This window comes from Lepidochelys kempii, chromosome 6 (genome assembly GCF_965140265.1).
Source record: "Lepidochelys kempii isolate rLepKem1 chromosome 6, rLepKem1.hap2, whole genome shotgun sequence".
Taxonomy (NCBI): Eukaryota; Metazoa; Chordata; order Testudines; family Cheloniidae; genus Lepidochelys; species Lepidochelys kempii.
The window spans coordinates 57645223-57669156 of NC_133261.1; the positions used below are offsets into that span (position 1 = coordinate 57645223).

The window sequence follows — 23934 nt, forward strand, 5'->3', positions numbered from 1 at the left end:
TAGCATCTCTTCATAACCGCCTCTTCTCCTTTTTTCTACCACAAGAAGCTTCCCAAAGTTCCCCAAATTATTGTTGCATGTTTTTCTTCTCATTGATCCATCCATCCTGCAAGATGGTTACCAAGCATGAGTACACACTATGCTAAAGGTAATGGGTCTTGTTCGTGAAAAGTTCCAGGTCATTATTTAGTGAAGGTCAAATTTTAACAGAAAGCCCAATCCAATTCAACAATGGATTCACCAGCAACGGTATCCCAGGTGTCTGAAATATAGTACTGCACCTAATCTAATTTTTTTCCCCATCAGTGTGAATTTCACATCAAGGAGTCATGTGATTTTATATATATATATATATATATATAAATATACCATGCTGACATATTTAAACCTTTGTGCTTTCTTTTTTCTTGATCTAATTATGCTGATGGTTTTCATCTTTTAATCCTAGTACCCCCAGCTACTTTTTCTAGGGCCTGACTTTGTATCCAGTGAGCAAGATCCTGTTCCAGTGTTACCTCCTTGTAAATTACTTTTTAATATAAACAGAACAAATACACATAAAAAATCCAAGTAAAGAAAACTGCAACTATACCAGGTGTTTCAATCTGCTGGGGTTCAAGTTGGTTATAGATAGCATGTAACATACAGCTATTAATGTAATGCATATGAGATGACAGTAATACACCAAGTGGCCCATTTTGTTGGTTTGATGGCCTGTATGTTCAGATTCTCTGAAAAGTCTATAAATGGAAGCCACATCTATTAATCACTAGCAGCGTTTGTCCTTCTGGCACATGAATTTTAATGTAACATACACACCTCATTGTTGGAGGGAATGTAATTTTTATGCTTCTTAAATTATGGTCTTTCTGATTATTTATAATATTGCTTTGTCCTTTATATAATGCCTTTAATACACAGTCTCAATGTTTTAAAATGCCTACTGAACAGCCTGGTAAGGTAGGTAAGTGTCAGACCCATTTTATAGTTGGATAAACAGAGGAATGGAGAGGAAAAGTGCCTTGCTCAGGGTGACACACAGAGCTGGGGGAACATTGAAAATGTTCGTGGAAAAACATTATAATTTAGATGAAAAATTTCAGACCAGCCTTGGTCCTGCAGCAAATCTGGGACTAGAACCCAGGAATCAAGACTCCCAGTCCCCTGCTCTAACCACCAGTTAACATCATTTCTCCATGAGGGCCTTTCATTAACTTAAACTTTGCCACACTGAACAGCTCCTAGCCCACTACGTCATGTGTACCTCTAATTTATCCAAATCCATTTGAATTCTATTGCTCTATCCTCTGGATTTTCTGATTCCTATATTGTCTCATCAGAGATAACTAGTGTTTTGTTTTATTGTTCTTTATTTTTAAAGAAATGTGTATCAGTGATTAATTACATAGAAACAGCTCCGTTCTTAATGGGGACCACTGCATGGTGTGCTCTGGATAATCTGATACCAGGTAAACAAAGAAAGTCCTAGACCTTATCATCATGGTGCTACCCTCTTTACTTCTGGTCACTCTGTACTCCCTTTATGTTTGTAAAGTAGCAAGAGTCAATCCGCTGTTTGTCAACTGGAGAATGAAATCAAAATACTGGTGGGTGTCACCATGGTTTAGGAGAATTCTGTAAATTATATTCATGACTGGGATGTGATCCCTGGCAGGGCTGGGGGCATTGAGAAAGTAGCACTCAAACTAGCAAGGAGTGAGATGAAAGGAGAACATGAGGGCACTTTCCCCATCATTCTGCAGTAGTTCCTCTCACTGATTCTGGTCTTGATAAGACCGGCTCAGCTGAAGACTACCACCCAACCAGAAGGATCCTTATTTCATGATGTGGCCTTGAGGTTGAAGGATCAAAAGGAAAGATGGGATTTTTCCATCCCTTTCAAAAAGAATGCCCCTACTCATGAATGTCTCAAGGGCAGGCTGCACGTGCTAGTCTGCCCCCTGCTCAGGGTAACTGAATTAGTTTGTGTTTAGCAGGCCAAAGGTGTCTTTTGAACTGTAAACTGTATGTGTTGATAACTGATGTTTGTTGTACCGATGCCACTGTCTTTGGAGCGCAGAGAGCCCTGGAAGGTTTCAAGAGTCAGAATGGTCTGCATCGCAGGTAGTACTCATCAAAGAACACCATGCCATAGTTCAGCACCTGTTCTATGCAGAGTGCAATGTATCTATACGCACTGTTCCTTCTGGTAACAGTGAAGTTTCCCTTCCAGTTCGAGAGAAGAATACAGAATCCATTGATTTAATTATGCCTCAGTTGTTAGGGAGGCCTAATTCTCTGGGAACCAAGAGATTGCTGATGACTATAAAATATGAAGATGGAAGATAAATTCTCCATTTAACATTTATCAGAAGAAGTGGGAACTGTTGTTTGCAAGGTACAGCATCACCTGCTAAAGATTCTTGCCTTTCCTTTGGATTGGTTCCGTTGTTGTTGTTTGATTTATTTAAAACGAGTGATTCCCTGGGCATTGTATTTCATTTTAGCCCAGCCTTGAGTTGGGTTCTAGCAGCAGCTAGAGAAGGTAGAGAAACAGCTGTCCTGCTGAGGTGGAAATTACTCACTCCTGCTAACAGGGATTGTTCTTGTGGGAGAGGTTTGGTTCTTGTTGGAAAAGGCGAGCGCCCTCCTGGTTTATTCAGAAGATGTTTCATATCCTGTGGAAGAGCAACAAGTTAGTTCTTGGAATGCAATGGGTTAGTTTTAAAAAAAATCAGTCAGAAGAAGGGGAAGAGGTAGAGACTGAAGGAGGCCCCTCTACTGTTATGGAGGGTTTGCGATCCAGCAAGGGAATGGTTCACTATTCATACTTTATCACCAGGTTAATCCTAGCTTCACAGCTGCGCCTGTGTCTTCTCATACCACCGGAAACAAGCTCAAGACAATGAGCCCTTCCATTGCATTCTCCTCCATCCTCACAGGACTAGGAGGAGGAACTTTAAGCATACAAAGTCGGGAGGGAGACTGGGGCGCATGTAATCACCACCCCATTCATGTTAGACACTGGCAAACTCCCCTCTGGCATCCGGGAGCCAGGCAAGGCTCCGGTGGATGCCTGTGCTTCCTGAAACACATGCTTAGCCTACCATGTCTGTTCATCCAAGCTGCTCTTCCTTGAAACTCCTTGAAGATGGCATGTTTTACAGCTGCATGGGTGTCCCCATCTGAGGCCCTCATGTGACACGAGCTGTCTTCAGTCCAAGTACCAGTGTCCTCCTGCCTGCAAGACTCAGTCCTGCAGCAAAGGTCATGCCTCCATGCGCACTTGCTAAAAATAATGGCCAGGGCTGGAGTTCTGTGCGAGGGTTGTAATGTAGCAGCTCTCTATAGCCGAGAGAGGCAAGTCCTGGGTTGGGGCGTGCGGGGACGTGCTGATGGCAACGCCTCTGATCGTGCTTTCTGGCAGCTGCCTAATAACAAAGAGGGCTCGTCGGCTCTTTTAAAAAGCCAAATCTCTCCCTGCGCCTGGCGACGCCTATGATGTGATCTGTAATAGCTGTGATTTTTCCCAATGTTGCTGTATCACTAGCAGTAGTTGGCCATGTTATTGTCTGGCTACAAAAGAGAGAGAGAGAGAGAGAAGCAGCGTTACTTCATTGATCGCAGTGTATTGACATTAGGAAATTCATTGCGAAAGAAGTTGATAATAATTAACTGAGTTAATAAATAAAGAATGTGCTATACAGATTAGACAGTAAATAACTTACTACCTTCTTGATTCTCCTTGCATTTTGTTTTTCATTCAGTCAAGGTGTGAAGTGGGTTGGTTGGTGGGGATTGGGAGGGGAGGAGGTAAAATATGCACTCTTGAGAGAGACTATTTTCACCCCATCAATAAACCTTTTCTTTTCCTAGGGTGTGTGTGTGGTTTTTTTTTTCGAGTCTACCAGTCACGATTTTAATTTTTAGCTACATGCCTTGTGCCATCTTCCAACAACAAGAGATCTGTTTAAAAATAGCATCGACCTATTGCGCTCGCCTTTTGTGGATATTTTAAGAAGTAGCTGTGTCCTTTTGTCTCACAACTCAAGAGCAAGCGAACTCACCTTGAAAGGTCCTGATTACCTTACTCGAAAACATACAATGACTTTGGGTTGGCTCCCTACCCCCCATCTACCGGGAAGCCAAATATATTAATTCTTTTTCCCTCCTAATGCTTGTAATATAGTTTGGGGGGGGCATATTTTCTGGTTTGGAGATGGGCAGGATGGCGAGTGTGAAGGACCTTTCTTTGCCAAATAAACTCTGCATTTGTCAACAAGACAATTCCTTTTGTTTGGTCGCTGCTTCGTGCATGGTGTATGGTTTTTTTAAATTATTATTATTGTTAATTTGGGGGCGGTGGGGGTGTGTGTACCACTGTATAACATCAGATTTAGCCATTTGCGTATAGCAGCATTATGATTTTTAATTGCAATTTCATTTGTTATTCTCTCCCCCACCCCCTCTCTCTGTATAATCTGGATCATTGCTCTCTGTAGCTGATTCCGTGGGAGACCAAGCAGAGTGCGTGGGTGCAGAATATAGAAAGCCAGAGCCATAGAATCTGTTATTTGCGTCACTCTTGGAGACGGGGTTGTTTGCCTGACAAATATACAGAATTAATCCTAGTTTTATCAATATCTGTCTTTTGCTACAATAGCCAAACACGAGCGTAAGGTGGTGGGGGGGACTAGATGTTGCTGAATGTTGATGGTTTTTGTCCAGAAAGCTGCGGGAGGGTGCGAGTGTGTGCAGGAGAGGGGGTGTTAAAATATATTCAGCAACCCCTGTGCTGTTTGCCTGAGAAATACAAAATCTCAGATTTTATTCCTGTTTCTGTTTGCTACAGTTGCCAAACATGGGATGGGGAGATGCCCCTGCATGGTCTGTCTATGCAGATTTCTCTCGCTCTCTGTGTTTTTCTGCGTGTGTGTGTGTGTTTAAAATATATCCATACCCTCAGGGCATATTTTTCCCCCTCTCTCTCTCATAAATACACGCACACCCCATAGGATTTTTGTGCAACTGTGTGGAAAGCTGCATAACACAAAATATGGGGCTTGCTAATTAACTCTTTCCCTCGAATTGAAGTGCTTTTCTGCAAGCACAAAGCTCCGAGCACAGACATCTTTTATGATGAACTAGAGCCTCTGAAGAGGAGAATCTGAACGTGACGTCAATAGCTGATAACTGACGCAGCCTTGCAAAGGAGTCTCAGGCTGGCTCCTTGTAGCCTGCAAGCCCTAATGATTCTATTTTTTCCCAATCCCCCCCTCGTAGTGAATGACTAGAACGCGCACACACAAACCAGATTTCATGTATAGCTATATATAGACAGAAAGCTTCTTTATTCTCTAAACAAAGGAATTTGTGTGTTTTTTTTAAAAAAAGCATTGAGTGGGGTGGAGAGAATTAAAGAAAACCCTTTCTTTGTGCATCCAGTGTATGCAACCATCGCTCTGTCTCTCTCGGCAAAACAAGCTTCCCTGCCAGAACCCCACGTTGGTGCATAATGTTAAAGTGGTGCATGGTGGTGGTTGTGTTTTGGTGGTTGGTTGGTTTTAAAGCCCACTTCATAAAGACCCTGCAAGTAGACAGACACAATAATGCTTACAAGGCAACAGGCAGAGAGACACAGAGAGAGACAGGCTCAATACAACTGTGGATTGGGGTTTTGTGTAATAGGACAGCATGGAAGGCGGTCGTTTTTTTTTGGTTTTGGTTTTGTTTTGTTTTTAATTCTCTGCCATGATGCACCTAAAGCAACCGTGGATGATGGTGCAGAAAGAAGCGGGGGTGATTTTGGAGGGGGGGGGGTTGGTGGGAACGTATTGCACATTTAATGTTTTGGATGTAACGTTCCAGCGAAATGGCTTTGTGTGTGGATTTTTTTCCCCAGTACCTGCTAAAAATAGCATCAGGGTTTTGATCGCGTTCCAGAAATAGACAGAGGGTTGCACTTGTATAAAAAGAGAGCGCTGATGGAAGAAAACCTGGACATCACCGCAGTATTTTTTTTCCAACTCCTGTCTGGAAATTAATTGTTGGATTTTTCCTCTCTCTCTCTTTCTCTCTCCTCACCCCCCATTCTCGTCCCGTCCCTCTCCCGCCCCCCTCCCCCAAGCAAGGAGTTCCTGTTTGGGTAAGTAGTGATATTTCCTGTGCATGCTGCAGAGAGTGACTTTATTTTATGCATGCTTGGTTTTATTATTTTATTGTTTCTGTTAAACCGAGGGGGAGATACTCGTTTGCATAATGAATTTGGTGCATGCACGGAACCCAGAGACAGGGAATTCTTACAGAAAGGGGAATCACCCTGTCGGTAAATCTCTGAATCAATAGCGAGCTGCAACTCTCTCTCTCTCTCTCTGTCGGCGCTATTGAGTCCTTCATTCTCTCTGTACCTATCCACTCTCTCTTTTTATTTTTCCAATGGGTGGCTAGACACACTGTAATGGCAAAACTCGCTCCGCAGACTGAGAGGGGAACTCTCTATAGATTGCTTACAGAGAGCCTGTCATATGCTGACACTACAGTCCCCTTATCCCTTGCAGCTCGACCAGGGGAAACTACCGAAGCGCAGGCTGTCTGGGAGCTGTCCACTAGCTGAGGTGCTGAAATCGCTGCACCGGCTGCTTAGCTTGCGCTGGAGGAGTTCACTTTCTTTATTCGTTCGATCTAGCCGCTGTCTGTAGGTGTAATGGCTTTCAAAGGATGTTGTAATCTCTGCCGCACTCTCTGAAGGACCCCGGAGGATGCTGAGATCCCTGCTTATTCTAAGCTAAGAGTGGCTGGGCGCTTCCCTCCCATTCAGGTTTCCCCATCCGTGCGTAAACTCTGCTGCTGACTCTGCTCGGAATCGCCTGCCCTTCCCGCCTGTGTGTTTGAAACAGTCTGTACCTGATGATGGTGCTTAGCAAAATAAGAGGCTATAGGTTGCTTTATTTGGACTCACCCCTTCTCCTCCCACCTCATTTTCCCCCCTCTAAGTGCTCACACCTTCTACAGGCCGTGTGTGTGTGTGTTGTTATTGCCTTTCCTTCGCGTCCTTAGTCATAACCTCACCAGAGGAATTGGTGGAATGACTGAATTAGAGGCGAAGTAGTGGGGCGATTGTTGTGTGTACGAAATAGATGCAGGGTTACTTCAATGCTACAAACACCAATCATCGCCTTTTGGAACCAGGGATATTCTTGCTAAGCTAGGAGCATGCAGGTTTATAGGCATTTCAGTTAGCAAAAACATGTCAGCAGGTTGCGTTAAATCACACATTGACACTGTACAACATTCACATGCATCAACCCATTCTCCTTAACATGAGAAGGAAGAGGAAATTAATTCCCGACCTGATGGGGGTGGGGGTGGGGGGTCTTTTAGCCGCAGACTTATTTCTATACCTGCAAGGAGTAGAAATATTAAAGCCCGACAATAACAAAGCAGATTTCAGTAAGTACATCTAGCTAGCTCAGCGAGACAAAAAGCAAGCTTATAAAATGGTGCACCTACCACTCCAAGCCCAGCGACAGTTGCGGATCCTGCAGACAATGACATGATGCAGACATGAACATCAGTATAGCATAGGACATATTTATTTGTTTGTTTGGCAAAAGCACATCTTGGCTAACATTGCAGGCAGTAACTTTATATATATAACAAGGCATCGTTTCTTGCAATTAATAAAACACAAGCCGATGTATTCCTAGCACAGTAGAATGCCACCCACTAATGTCCTTAATGTAGAAATCGTCCCTTTCCCGAGCCTGCGTGGTCGTATTTACAAACTGATCATTTAAAAAAAAATCCACTTACAACACGTGTAGCCAATTACTGTAACTCTTAATATAGCTCTATAAAACAGTCATTAGCAACCAGAAATGCTGCCCTCCTTTCTCCCGCTCCCTCCCTTCCCCGACCCTCCCCTCCTAGATCATTGCATCTCTTGGCACAATGCATAAGATTACCCTTAACTGGATCCTATTAAATAATTCAATGGTGGCGGTGTAATTTTGGTTGGAAACTGCACGGATTTCCAAGTCGTGACTGTAAAAGTGAGTAATGTGCGCTGGCTGCGTCATGGCTCCAGTCACAGATGGTTCCAAACTGAGCAGAAATCGTGACTTCGACTTGAGACGTCCCCTCTACATGAAAAGACCATCCAATCAAAACGGCGTCAGGGGGGCAGCTGGACTCCTCGGATCTCGCTTTCTCTTTGCTCTCCCATCCGTGCGTGTGTGCCTGTATGTATGTGTGTGTATATATATATATATATATGTGTGTGTGTGTGTTTATTTATATATGTACGTGTGTGTATTTATATATATGTGTGTGTGTGTATACACACATACACACACACACACACACACACCAAGTTGCAGAAGGGGAAAGGAGTGGAGGGGTTAATCTTGAGGAATCTTCTGCACTTAGCAAGATCGTGACCCTCCCACACAGTACAGTAACTTATATACATACCTGGAGGAAGGAATGCTTTGCTTTGGGCTTCCTAAAAATATTTGGTGATGGCTGCACCCTCCAACATGCTCATAGGACCGGGCACTGATGCACCCACAAAGGTAAGTGATGGGGGTTTAAAACTTTTTAATATTGTGATCAGAATCCCCAACTCTGCAGTCAGCCCGGACGTTCGGTTGTTTCGCTTGGAGTTTCTAAAGCAAGCTGGTGTTGTTCAGAGCAGTCCGCAGTGAGGCTAGCAATACTTTTGAGGGAAGATGCAGGGGCGCGTAGGTGGTTTGGATCTAGAAGTGTGTGTTGTGGTTGTGGTGATATTCCCGGTGTGAGTTTAGTGTGCCATTATAAGCTGATAAGGCAGGAACTTTGCCTCTCTGCACCTCATTTTGGAGAGTGTATATTGATCAGGGACAGTATTTTCAGTGTGCGAGCAGACAAGAGATTAACTTTCAAGTTCTTGAGTTATTGTTAGTTCTGCGAGTCCTAGTCGATCTTCTGTACGATATCTTCAACTTGAGTAGGAACCCGGTTGATGCCTGGGGGGAAAGTGGACACTAATTTGCCTTTATACTGCTGCTGATCGGCACTAGGGAGGCTCCTAATTTCCAGCAGGCTTTGTTCAGAAGATCTCTGGAGTAGTTCTATGACACATTCATGGAACTTTTATTAACTGAAAAGGGGGTTGCTTGGGCTGAGTTGAAGCTTAGAAGTCACGATGGTATTAATAGTTGGTAATAAGTGGAAAGTAGGCAGTTTCGTCTCTCTTCCCTCCCTCTCCCCCCACCCCTCATATCTTGGGTGCTCAGTCGACTGATGAATTGATATTGGTGGCATACATTGGCCATTGATGGGTGGCAGCATCAGCATAATTTGCTGACAAATGCCCTGGCTAGTTTTAGATTACTTTAGCTTCCTTCATTGTTATTAGACTTTGGGCATCTCATTGTCTTAAATATACCTGGAATTAATTGCTGTTTGGGTATATGCATAATCCAGGTCCTCTCTTGATTTGATTTATTATAATTTAATTGTGTCTCTTTTGTTCTGGGATTGCATGGCAACACTACTGAACGTGCTCTTGTCTAGGATTTGTTGAATAATTAGAAATGGAAATGTTTCTCCCCCCCCCACCTCTCCCCCTTTCGAAAAAAAGGAAATGTGAGGCGTCTCCTGATTGGTGGGTGACGATTTTAGTCCGCACCAATGAGCTGTCTGCCTGGTCTCTATTTATTTAGTGCTCAGGGGGAGAGTTTTCTCTTTACGCAGCGCCTGTGCACAGCGCTAGACCCTCTGCTCGGGAGCAGAGAGATGGGGGGACATTCCGAACTCTACCTTGCTCACAAAGCCCCCAGATCCTGCAAGCCTGGGCTCTCAGCTCCTTGGCGGGGAGGGGGAAAGAGGAGGACAAGAGGGGGCCCACTGTGATGGGGATGGGCTAGGGGAACCCCCCCCTCCTCCCCCACCGCTTCCTCTCCTGAGTTGGGTACATCGCCTTGGGTTTGGAGAGGGACTTGGTCGGGATGGAGGGGGTGGGGAGGGATCCTGGTGTGTCTGGGAAATAATCAGCCGATCGCCTTTGGGTCGTGTGGATATTTTGGTGGCAGCCGGATGGATGGATGTAGGAAGCCGCAGGAGACTTTGTCCTTCGCGAATCTTTTTGCGGTCTGGGCTTGCTGTATATAACTACCTAGCCGGGAAGCCCTTACCCCAAAAAGCATTCGCGGAGGGCGCATTCGCCGAAGGAGCAGCAGCTGCGATCGCCGAGCATTGGACTTATCTAGACTCTCTTGGCTTCTTTACCTTCCCCCTCCCTCCTCAATCCGGCTCCAATCCTTCTGTCCTGTGTGTATATGTGGAAAGAAATAAACACCCTCTCCCCTTCCCCACCCTGCTTGGTCACCGAGACGTTCAGTTATTCACCCTCGTCTTCCAGCCTAACTTTGTAATCGACTTTTGCCTAACGGGGCGGATCACACGTTTATTCGGGTCCTTTTATTGTGGATTGTATTTAATTATTTTTTCGTAAAAAAAATAAAAAAAATAAAACTTCCCAGAAGTTCTCAGCCCCTCCTCCCCCCACCCCCAAGGATTTTTTAAAAAGGGGATTTTCAGTGGATCGAAATGATTTAATTAAAAAAAACCTGAAGCGGTTCATTAAACTGTCTCTTTAGCCGGGAGATTGGGTTTATTTCGAGGTGGGGAGGGTGGGATTTTCTGGGATCACCCCATAAAAAAGGGAGGGAGGAGGAGAGGGAGGCGCACGAATCAGCCGCGGTTTGGGGGAGACCCCAGTTACCAGGAGATGCACCATGGAAGCGCTTGCCAAAAGCGCCTCCCTGCACACTTCCACCCTGATTTTAGGCAACTTGCAGCCCGTTGATTCCCCAAATCATCCTTTCCCCAACACAAAGTGGCCCCGAAAGGGGTAAAAAAGGCGGAATCCGGGGGGAAACCCAGCCGAGGCGATGCTTTTGGGCGAGGTGATTGCAGGCGAGCAAAGCAGCATCAGCTCTCTGGCTCTGAAACTGCCTTGTTCCAAGCACACAGCAGTGAGAGCATCTATACAGGAGTTAGGAAGGCTGCATTCCTTCTCTTTGCAGTAATTACCAGGGGCGGATTTCGTGGGCCACAAATCAACCCCCCCCCTCCCTAATTGCTGACCCCCAAAAGAAAAGCGATTTAAAAAAGTATACCCGTGAAGATCAGCCCGGGGAAATAGATAGGAGCTGAGCAGCAAGTTGGCAGTGGAGTGCCCGGCTGACGCAAGACAGGGGCCTGTGGTTCAAACGTCTGCAAATTTTTTTAAAAGGGATTATTATCTAAGATCGGAACTGTTAAAAACCACCAGGGTTCCCCTCCCTGCACCCCTCTACTCTTCACAGAGGGGGATCCGGCTCGGAAAGGGCTGGCTTTGTATTTGAAAAAAGTCTGCATTGAAGACCCATAGGGCGAGGAGCACAACCGAGGCAAAGAGTTAATATTTCTCCAGAGATAAAAGATATTTTGAAGCCCTGGTTGTACTTTATAAGAGAGTGAAAGGCTGGCTAAGGGATAAGCAGGGAAACAAGGCGAAAGCAAAAGCACCTTGCTGTTTCCCCGCACGCCTACCTTAGCCAGGACACGTAACTGGCTTGGTGAGAACAAAGGTGGAAGGGTCACAATATCTCTCAAACAGACTTGCATATTCCCAACTGTTTGCTCTCTCCCCTTTGGAAAAATAGTGTTTGTCCTTTCCAATCGCCAGCAAACCTCTGTCCAGGGCTTTATGCATGTGAGCATCTTTTAAAGGGAGACAAGGTTTTAGAGGGAACTTAAAAAAAAAAAAAAAAAGGAGTGATGAGACGGATCAGCAAAGATCAGGCTATGGAAACATCTTCACCATTTCCTACTTAGCCTGGCCCAAGGGAATTTAAACCAAAGGTGATTTTTGGGCAGATCAGAAGCGAATGTAAATCCGAGCCACCGTGGTTTAGATTCACATCTCTTTACATTGCCAGCCAACTGTTGCTACCATTCTGGGGACTGCTGCTGCAGGAGTGTGAACGGGGACTTCTCCTTTCAGCTACATCAGGGGGCTACTCCCAAGCTTTGCTCTCCAACATAGGGGGCAGTGAAAAAGAAAAGCGAGGCATTTGTTTCTCTTCATTTTATCTTTTGGAAGACTTCCTTTAATTGGTGGAAAGTTGGAAACTTGCATCAGCCCTGATCATTTAAACAGCAGCAGCAGCCTCCACGCAAGGGCTTGGGGGCTGCACCTTAAGAAACATGGCAAATACCCCATTCCTAAACCTGATCAACCAGAAAAACAGCCGCGGAAAGAGGCACCTTTTGGATCGATTAGATTCTCCTAGCGGATTAATTTGCAGCTTCTTTAAAAGGGTTATAGTTATTGATGGTTCCCTCCGCCTCTTCCAGACGGATACCCAATTCACAACATTCCCTTGACTCCACTAAGGGCCTCACTCTGACACCAAACAGTCTTGTCTATTTCATTTCTTTATGAAAAGCAACAGCCAACCCCGCCCGCCAGCTCAGGCTAATGCTGGTTTTAAACTCCCTGAAGTTACGAGGTGCAGTTGCTTTAGCAAGGGAGTGGGTCAAGGGGCGGGGGGCTTTCCTCACCTTTACTGCTAACTGTTTTGCACTGAAGGGTTTGTTTGATTTGATTTTTTGAATGAATATGAGTGTTACAGGCGAGTCTGGGCAGATTCAGATCTGCCCCTAGGCAGCAAAAATGTTTCCCTCCTACATTTCATAGCTACTTTTAAATGTCTGACTGATCAGAGCCCAACTCTCGCTAACACAGCCTGGGTGTCTCCGCAAAAGCGAAGGTGAGTCAGGAGGATGCGCACAATTCCTCTCAGAAAGTGAAGTTCAAAGCTCCAGGGGGTGGGAGGGGATGTCTGCGCCTCTCCCTCGCCTTTCCCCCAAATGTTTAGCTAACGTGCTCTGCATTCACTTAACGTGCTGTCGATCCAGCAACCTTCCCTCCTGGGTGACATGGTCTTTGGGTAAGTTTCGGGCCTCAGTGTCCTGTTGAACCCAGTGCAGGGAGATGAGAACTACCCCGCTGCTTCTTACTGCATAGACACAAGTTTTTTAAAAAATCCTCTGTTCTTGCAGCTCTCTTCTTTAGCACCTCTGGGCGATGTGCAGCACATACGTGTAACGGGTGTCTGTGTCTCTCTTTCAGGCTGGCCTAGACGACCATCTGCTAAAGGCTACTCGGAGGTTCCGGATTCTAGTCGATGGAACAAGAGGAAGACTCCAGAGCCTGTAAGACCAGGTGAGAAACACACAGCAGAAGCTACCGGCACGATCCCAGTTGTCACTAAAGGTCACGTAAACTACACAATCCCATTATTCTAGATCCATTGGACAGATGCATCCCTGGTGTCACCACATGGGAGTCCAGGGCGTTACACCAGCCTCATCTCCTACATCCAGTATTAGTGCTCGCGGTTTTCTGTGGCAGTAACAGGTGGCAGGAGATGTAGGATAGCTCGGCTTGCAGCCAGTTTGCTGTTAATCAGCAGGGCCGTTATTAAAAACCAAGAGTGTGTGTGTGTGGGGGGGGAGTTATGGGGCCAAGCTTCCAAAGTAAGTTACTCCCAGTGACTTTTAGGGAGCTTGCCTCTTAATTCAGTCCGGAGTGCTTCTCCTATAGAAGAAAAGAGAATTCCCTGCCCGTGTTCCGCCCCCTCCTCCGAGTGAAAACTAGTCCAGGGCCTTTGCTTGAACGTGCCCTCAGCGTCTTTATTAACAGCCCATACCACGTCCAAACGCCTCTCAGTGCCCCGCGAAGTTAGAGCTGTTCAAAGCTTTAAAAGGAGCTCGAATCCCCATTATTCCTCCCTGAGCTCTCCTCCTCGTCGGGCTGATCTAAACCCAGAACCGATTCTTGCGTGCAGCCCTGCTCGGTTGTGTTACAGCGAATTGTGTGTGTTTCTAATGACCTCCTCTCAATGGCTATGACAAGATGGAGTGCTAGAGGCCTGGCTAGGCAGTCCTGAATAAAAACAGTACAAAAGGGAAGAAGAAGCAGATAAAAATAGAGCTGGATTTCAACTTCATGTCAATTTTCCCTTTTTAAAAATCAAAATTAAATCAACTTTTCCATTAACTGGTAAATCCCCCTTTTGAATAATTTTCTGTATTTCCTTTATATAAAAAACAAATTGGAACATATACGTAATATATAATTTTTACTTAATTTTAAGGGTAACTTTTAAACCTGTTACGTCCACTATGACCATGGTCTAAACTCTAGCTTGTCTTCTGCAAGTGGGACTTCACACAATAAATCGAGCAAGTCTTGACCTCATAGCAGGCCTGCTTACATTATTGCTTTACAGGAGTATAGTTCCAAAATATAATAGTCTCATTCTCATTTATACTGTCACCAGCCCTGAAATGGGGCCTTAATGTGAGTGCAAAGGTAATTTACAATGAGCTGGCACAGGGCAATGGGCATGTTCATAATAGAGGAGGAAAGTTTAGGTTCATGGAAAGAATTTAAGACAATAATTTAAAAAGGCTAAAATTTCTGTTATAATGTTTTCCTAAACTACCATCAAATTGATTTGTAGAAAGTCTACCATTTTGAGTAAGAAAAAACTCATCTAGTATCGGGATAGGGATCTTTTCATAAAATTTCATACAATATTAAACAACTATCTTAGCTTCTTTATTCATTAGTGAAATTCTTTTTCAACCCATATGTTAATGCTTGTTCCAAAGTCTGCAGGTGTTTTAGTTTTAAGCTTGTAGGTTTTTGATTAATGCTGAGAGAGTTGGCACGTCATTTACGTATAGATTTGTAGTCATGATGTAGAAACATACTGGTCAGATTTATTCATGGGGGGGGGAAACCCTTATTTTCCTTCATTTACAGTAAAAGCCTCCTGTTTTGTTTTAACATATCAGTTTCAGAAAAAGGGAGAAAATATATTTGAGTTACAAGTAAAAGACTCTCAAATGAATAATTGTAGGAAAGTGTCTTTTAATTGACTATATTTTGAATTCTAAATCCCAGTAAAGACGATGCAGGAAGGCTTTTTGTTAGAAGGCCATTTCTGATATTCCATTTTGGCCTCTTATGTCACATAAGGCTATTGTTATCACCCATATAATATACAATTTGTTGTAACACAACAAAATGTCATCATTTCTAAAGGTGCTGCTATGGACCGGTCTCATCACAACTTCGGGGTTATCTTTTCTAAATGATCGGGGACAAACATGTCTTTCGGCCACATAAGGCCTAGCATTGCTTTCCTGATATCCCTTAATTTCTGTTTTTGCAATAAACATTTCTGCATATCTAAATATAGGAATGACAAGCAGATCATAGTAGTTAGAGATAGAAAAGGCTTATTAGATCATTGAGTACATACTCCTGCCAAGCCAGCATATCATCTCCCCTGAAAGAGGACATAACCAATATTAAACTGTCACTACACTTAAGATTGGTAAAAAGACCAAGGAGTACATTGCAAGGATCATGGGGTGAGGGCATGTTAAGTTGTGTCTGTCAGCATGCTTAATACAATTATATAGAGGCTAAGGGCCTATGAATGCAATTTCTGCACAAGGCCTCTAAGCCTCCTGTATCATTACCACTTACACACCAGGAAATACGTCAAGCCCCACCTGCTAAATAACTGCTACGTGAGTAATAAACTGCATTGAATAGTGGCTGACTCCCTTTTTGCCCCCCCCCCATCACCGAACTTTTATTAGTATTTGAATCATTTACAGATTACCTATAGGTCAGTCCCAATTCATTCTCTTTTAAATAGATTATTCTACTGACAATCATTTGGATACAATGCTAATCAAGAGTTGGGTAACTGGTATGCTGCATGCAGATTTGTAAATAAAGGCCTTCCAAAATGGGATGCTCAGAAATTAAATTTACTATTAGTAGTAGTAATAGTACAATTGGGGACAATCTTTTTTGTTGTTTTTGCAATTTTTGATAACTTTAAATTGCTATTGAAAAGCTACTAATCTCTTATTTAATCAAGATATTTATTTTAAAATATATATATTTACTCTTCGGGACTTGTATACAAAGTAATCTTTTTGGCTTTAAAACTTCTAGACATACTCCTGGTTGTTGTTTTTTCCCCAAATGAAAATATTTGTCTTTATCCTTTCCAACAGAAATGAAAACCTCACCTTGTTAGTAGGTAATGACCCTGCTGGGGAATGTTAAGTGGGTTCTGCTGACTCACTTAGGGTGTCAATACTAGGCTTTTTTTTTTGGCTTTTTTTTTTTCCCCAAAAATTCTCCCAGTGTGGCTACCACCAGTTCAGTTTCACCAGTGGAAATACTGGGGGCAGGGGGTGGACGGACAGGGCTGTATGATGCAGTGTTTAAAATACAGGGTGTCACCAATACATTGTCTATACTAGGGGTCATACCATTACGATCCTTGATTAAACTGAACCAGTGGTAGCAATGGTGGGAAATTTTAGCAAACAGTATATTCTTGCAGATAGCTCATTAATCCCCAGTATAAGGGAGATGGAAGAGGACATAATGCATGGGCTGAGCAGTCTTGAGAGAGGAACCCTGGGAATAGCCAAGCCTGAGGAAAAGACTTGGGCTGGATTTTGTGTTGTTTCACTTTGATTTCTTTTTGTGAATAAAAACAAACCCCAGAAAGGAAATATATTCTGACTCGCTGCGAGTTGTGTGGACTTTGTTTGGAGCTGAGAAGGGAAGTTGCACAGTATTTAAATGTAGACAGTTTTCTGTATAAGTGACATGGTATCCTGTAGAAAAATACACCCAGGTGCATTGATGGCTAAACAAAAAATAGGTTGAGTATATTTCAGTAACTTATTTTAATTCTAGGTAGTCAAAGCTGACTAGTTTATAGTAGATAGCTACAAAACTTGTCTGTGTAAATCAAGCTTTTCCACTTAAAAATCAAAACACAGAAATTGCAGTCATATATTTTACAGCAAATTCATTGGTACTGTTCTGATGGGTTGTGAAGGACAATAGAAGCTGCTTTATTAATTATTCTTTTTGCACATATAGAAATGAATCACAGCACTAGCATGACATGAGTTTTATTTTTAATATGATCTTCCTTATCCTAGAACCAGCCTGAAATTGTAACTGGATAGTGCCCCACCCTGCCAGAGTTGCCTCCAACCATCAGGGTTCCAATCCCCAGGCCAGTTAACCACAGGCAGAATTTTCAGGTGTGGTGATGGTTGTGCATATCTTCACATGTACAGTAGCAGTGCTACGTGCTGGGATCATTTGGGGAGAGCTGTCTTGTCTCCTTGCATTAAATCACTCGATAACAACCCCAGGAGACCAAGTGGCCTTGTCAAGCGGTCAGCTAGAGGCAAGGTGTGATTTCCTGTGTATGCTATATCACCACTAGATGGTTGCATTATGATCTCCAATGTGCAAGCAGCCCACTCCATTCCCAAGCAGGAGAACAGGAGGATTGGCAGGCGGGCAGTGGAGAAGGGAGACAAACATACTTTTTTGGTCCTCCCAGTCCAGCCCATTTGTTAGCTAGAGGAAGACACTGAAATGGTTACTGAAAGTTTTCCTTGATAACTGGGAGTAGGTGGCTAATGTTGGGCAGGTCTCTTTTCAGAGGACAAAGCACTCAAGAGTTGCACCAATCTCTTGGTCAAGCAGCCAGTAAAGACGGGTGTGGCGAGGGGAAGAATTGTTCCTTTGTCTCCTGCTTTAAGTGAGCTGTAAGTAAACAGACTAGAATAATGATATTTTAAATTAGTTAGGCTAAAGTAGGCAGAAAAATGACACAAGGTCACTACTGGGAAATTCTGAATGTTTTCTGCTTGGGTATAAACCTTTATTGAAAGTAGAAATCAGAGAAAATATCTTCTGAGGATGTTGTTTTTTAATGGACACATTTTTAAAATTGAAAGAGGAAATGGGAAACATATTTGCTAGATGCAAATTCCATGCCCCTCTTACAAGGACCCAATGCTGCTATTTTTCCTTACTGAAGAATCCATATGCACTCGAGTCGTTCCAATTAAACCTACCTGGGGGAGGAAGGGCTTCAGGATCTGACCCAAAATATTTATACTTTTCCCTTTAGCAATACACTCTGCTGATCTGATTTCTTTACTCTAGGAAATACTAATGTTTTGTGATAGAGGGAGCAAGGCCCACACCCCTGGAAACATATATGGGTGTTGTCCCTAATGCTGGAGGCACAAGAATGGAAGGCAATGGGTGTGGGTGTGATCATACAGGGAATGAATGACACACAGCATCCACTCTGGAAAAAAGGTCAGCATTTCTCCAGAGAGGACAAGGCCACTTAACAATGAGGAAGGGTGGGAAGAAGTAGCCAGCAGCCAATTCTACCAGTTATTTAACCTCAATATACAGAATGTAAAGGCAGCAATGTTATTTTAACTTACGTAACCAGAGTTGCATGCACCCAATGAAAGATACAAAAGCCAACCATGAAATGTCTTTATGCCCTTGCCTTTCTCTGTCTGGAATGCCCATCTGGTGAGTTGCTGACATTCTTGATGTCTGGAGGAGCAGCCCATCTCCTTTTGTCAGCCCTTCTGACAAAATGATGCCAGTCACCCATCCTTTTCTGGTTCCCTCTTTAAATATCCTTAATTACGGTGTTGTTTTAATTTATCCCAGCACATGGAGCTTTACAGAAAAAAAATCTAATGAGGTCCCTGCCCCGAGGGACATGCCATCTAAGGCCCCAATCCTAAGTTTGGATCTTCATGGGTGGACTCTTGTTCCACATGCAAGCATTCACCTCTGCAGATCTGATTGCAGGATTGAGGCCTCAGTTTGATAGATAACAGAGTAATAACAAGCCACAAGGTATGTTTGTGGTGAGAGTTGGAGGGGAACATGTGAGTTAAAGAAACAGGAGAGATGCCGCAAAACATGGGGTAGGGCCACGCAGCTTTGGGGGGGCACCGTTATTTTTGTAAAACATTTTGTAACTCTCCCGTCCCCTGCAATCCAAAAAAAATTAAAGATCCAACACTTTTACATGTAGATTTATTTTAAAAATCTGTCCAACATTAACTCCCAAACCCGCCCCCATCAAAGCAACAACCTTCCTCCATGTAGACGTATCCAGCTGCAATATGCCTGCCAGCAAAATATAGTATGACGTAGGTGGCATAATAAATGCAACTCAATGGCATAAGAGATGTCTCATCATGCTTATTTTCCATTTCTTTCCCTCTTTTTCTCCTTCCATTTCTCCCCCCTTTCCATTTCCTGTCCCTCCTCCCTAACTCTCTCTCCTTCCACCCCATCTCTTTCCCTCTCCCTTGGCGTCTTCCCCAATTTCCAGAATGCTATTACTGGAGGGGGCCCTCAGCAGATTCCTCTATCACCCAGCTTCTCCACTTTTGTTCCCTGCAATGCATAAGATGAGCACTCATGTCAAATGCAGAATGGGAAGAGCTGGCATGCAGGGCACGAAGCACAGGAATCAGCATGAGTCTGCCCAGCAACAGCAGAAGAATCTGCCCAAGTGCTTGCTAGATGGAGTGGCCACTCTCTTCTGCCACATGCAGTCCATCAGAGACCAGAAGGGAGGTAGCAGGGTCTGTTGATATAAACATGAAGGAGCACTCTATGTACCAGAGGGTTTTGTACTAGTGCCCATCGAAATCATTGTCTTTGTCCCAGGTTATTTAGATTGGCATATGCAACTGTGTGTGTTGCGTGTGCCTAGCACTCTGCAGGTAATATGACAGGTTAGAATGAATCAGCTAGTGGCAATACGTTGCTGATGGCTTTGAAAATGGTGATGTATACCCAGGACCATGTGGTCTAGGGTGACCACCCAACCTTTATTTTAAGGAACTGTCCCTTATTTAATTGATTTGTCCCTGGGGGTGACCACCCATCCCTTATTTTAAGATGTATTGAAATGTTTTAAAACTCATAATGTGTCATTTTAAACATTAAATTAATGCTTATGATGATTGCATTGTATACCTGAGGGCAGTAGAAATGCACACTGGAGAGAAAAATACATGATATGCTAAGGGCAATGGTGTTTCCCTAAAACGTCCCTTAGAATGTCCTTTATGTTTCATGTGGTTTTCTCTTATTCCCACCTGACAAAGGTGGTCACCCTATGCAGTCCTTATTTTGCGATAGGTTTAGGAATGCAAAGGCATGAATGAAGAATCCAATGCACATATAGAGAATGCATTATTATGCATCCCATTATTACATCAGTATTTATATGTGTGTATAAAATAGATATAATATTATGATAAAATTGTGGGAAAGGATCAGATTTTAACTGAATGAAGTAAGATAATTCAAAGTGTAAGTCACTCATTTGTGCCCGGAGCTGATATAGTTTGTGTTCTGTCAGGTCATCTGTTATGCCCCGGGCTCCTAATACCAGGCTTTACTACTCGGTTGAAATACTTAAGTCTGATGGGAGGGGCCAAGTTGTGAAGTTGACCCCAGCTGGTAGTTCTAAGCTCAGAGAGTGTGCAGAATCAGGCACATAGTACTGTGACCGACAACAGTCTTTTAAAGCAACCATGTAATACTCTTTTAAATCCAACATTTTGTTTAGTTTAAAAACAAAAAGAGTGTCTGGAGAAGGGCTACATGCTCTGACAGGAAAAGGCATGTTCTCCTGATTTAAAAAAAAAACAAACTAAAACCATTTCCTTTTCATATTAAAATGTTTATGTGTGATGTTAGAAAGCCAAATGCAACAGATTTGTACTTGTAGACGATGGTGAGGAGGTGAAAATGGCTAGACAGTGAAAATGACTGGCTGATTTTCACTGGCCAAGCTGAGTGAAATGAGACAGGAAAAATAAATAACATATGTGGTGAGATATCACATTAGATTTATTTAATGCTTTCAGTTTTGATCATCTAAGATACTATTAGACACAAAGGTTGTGATGTTTAAAAATATGAATTTAAGTTGATATAATAATTTTGACATATTTCATGCAGATCAGATTCCTTTTATTTGTTGGTATGTGTGTGTGCTTATGTATGTATACATATAAATATTACAGGATTGTGTGTGTGTGCACACAGACCCATGCACCTATAACACACACGCATAGAAAATATGAATAATAAAGAAAAAATGTAATCACCTCCCCGAGAGTCAAGAGTTCTAAGAATTTTTAAAATATGTACTACTTACTCACCAGATTTCATTGTATGCAAATGAAATTATAGGCAATTTCATAAATAAACATCTGCTGACTTTTTAAGGCACATCCAGTATTATTTACCCTTCAGTCAGTAACAGCATGTTTTAATCTATTATATCTTAGTTTATAGAATTAAGCCTTTTAAAAAATTGTATATTAACCAGTGATTGGCTGTGTTTCATGCAACTGATAGTCAGGATTTTTGGTTTTGGTTTGTTTTGTTTTAACCCTGTTTTTAACCAGATAGCCAGGAGAATATAGTCTCAAAATGGCAGCTGTACATATATGCAACTAGCCCCTGACACAGACCTTTATCCCCCTATTTGCAAACACTGCAGCTATTTCTCTAAAAAAAGTAACTTCAGCCTGGTCCAGCAAGTGCTCACATTACCAAATGGAGTGCTTATTATTCTGAGCTGTCTTATAATAGGACTTAGCTTGTCCAGGATAGGATTTCTCCCAGTAGCAAGCACTGCTCTTCGAAGTAAGCGTTTGCAGGATTAGATCCTTTTTTTTTAAATTTACATTTATTTTTTCCCTTTCTCCCCTCAACCTGCATCAAAATCTCTCAACCATGTGGAAAATTAAGTTCTTGCTAAATTTCAGTTTAACGCAAATGATCATATTCCAAGAGTGGAGGAAGACTTTTAAATACATCACCTAATGTAGGCATTTTTCTTTGTTATTATTTGTAGCTGTTTCTGTCAAATTTAGTGCTGGTGAAAGACAGGACGTTGGCGGAGCTCAACGTTCACGACCTCAAAAAGCCCAGCAGCAGGAGAGACTCGGGCTTCACCTTTCCTCTGCTCCATGTGGTCCCTTGGCTATGTTCCTCAACTCTAAGTTAGAGGAACGACCTTTGTGGGTGAGCGGGGAGTTCAGTTTCCTAGGGCCTTGCTGCTGAGACTGCCTAAAAGAAGCCATTTAGTGCAGCTGTGATGAAGATTTTTATGTGGACACCTGTCCACTGGGAACTGGGTTGAGACCCACCAAACTCATGTCCCACAGGCTGCAGATTCTTTTCTTTGTTTGTTGCTCTGATCGTTCCTGGGCAAACTAGATTTTTCCCAATTTAATTTATTTTTAAAAATAAAAAGCAGCTGTCCAGATGAGAGCAGAGATGCTACTTTTCAGCACTCGGTATACTAAATATGGCCGAGTAATAATCCCTTGCAAATAGGGATCTAATCAGTGATACTCATAACAGACATAAACACAAAAGGTTTGGTAACCTGTTATAATATATCTCTGTGCATAATGTAGTCATTTAACTTCACATGTTGTTCATGGCTTATGGACATGGCGTTACCTAGGGAGGTGGTAGAATCTCCTTCCTTAGAGGTTTTTAAGGTCAGGCTTGACGAAGCCCTGGCTGGGATGATTTAACTGGGAATTGGTCCTGCTTCGAGCAGGGGGTTGGACTAGATGACCTTCTGGGGTCCCTTCCAACCCTGATATTCTATGATTCTATGATTCTGTGACCCAGTTCTGATTCCACTGAAGCCATTAGTAAAGGTCTCTTAGACTTGTATCAGAAGAGGATTGGCTCTATAGCAATCATTTTTTGCTCTTAAATTCAATTATTTTAACCCATTTTGCTATGTGTTTTTTTTTTGCTGTCACTTATTTGATCCTTATATACACACACACACAGAGTAGAATACTCTTAATTTGGACATTTCACTTGCTGTCACAATTTAAGTGGGTATCCCAGTTAAGAGAAGATACCTTTTTAAAAAACAAAATCTGACTAGGCCTGAAAAAAAAATTGTACAACGTAAAAATTATATTCACTGCATTTCATCTTTATTTTTTCTTTTCCTCTTAATATGGATGCTTCTGAGTGAAAAGATCACAACTTAGAATTTCATAGCTCTATAACACCTGGTTAAACACCACTTAACACATTGGCACCTGAATAATATGTCTCCCAGTAAGTGGAATTTTTGCTAATGCTGTCCCAGGTAAACAATGGACATTCCCATTTACGGTCATTAAACTAAATCAGTCTCTTGACTCATTCTAGTTAAGGAGATTTCCTGAATAAACATGCACTGATAAAGTCGAGTACACTGTACATGAGTGTGTGTGCACATGTATGCAGGTACGTGTGTATGTAAAAATATTTTCACTAGCAGCAGAAGTTAACAAATAGCATATAATAAATCCATTTATCAGCATACAGTAGTTTCAATAGTTTAGGAGAATGTAAAGCTGTTGAGCAAAATTGCAAGGAGTAATAATACAAACTGAAATAGTCAGGCCAAAAAAGGCCTGTCACAAAAATTCACTGACGTTCCAACAAAAAACTTTGGAATTTAATATTGCTATGCGCCAAACCCTGCTCACCTAATTTATTCAAAGCCCGATCCAAAGTCCACTGAAGCCAATGGAAGTCTGAATTGAATCGGCTTTGGTTCAGGCCCTCCCTTTGTATCTATCCAAAAGCAAAGTATTTTACACGTTTTGTGTATATATCTCACAGTGTGTGCGCACACATGTATATTAGCTGTGCACACAAACATACATACACAGCTGTGTGTGAGAAGGAACGTTATAGGGCGACAATCTCCTTGCTATGCAAAAGTGTAATTTTTAGCCGAGTGATGGGCGTCATGCGTGCCTCCGCAGGGAAAACATACAGTAGAGTAGTTCTTGCTGCTTTTTCTCCTGTCTCAGTTGGAATGGTTTGTCCTTGAAGGTTAGAAAGATTTTGTCGATCACCTGACATCATGATTTGTTTTTCTTGGAAACGTACTGTCA

The 23934-nt window shown here is 42.7% G+C and overlaps 1 long non-coding RNA gene across 1 annotated transcript; it reads right to left on the minus strand.

Moving 5' to 3' along the window:
- Nucleotides 1-374: 374 nt before the first annotated feature.
- On the minus strand, nucleotides 375-8073 carry LOC140912856 (uncharacterized). The gene is made up of 4 exons (XR_012159404.1): nucleotides 7965-8073; nucleotides 7510-7538; nucleotides 3108-3576; nucleotides 375-2678 (listed from the first exon to the last, which is right to left on the minus strand). It is a non-coding gene; the product is annotated as an uncharacterized lncRNA (long non-coding RNA).
- Nucleotides 8074-23934: the final 15861 nt, after the last annotated feature.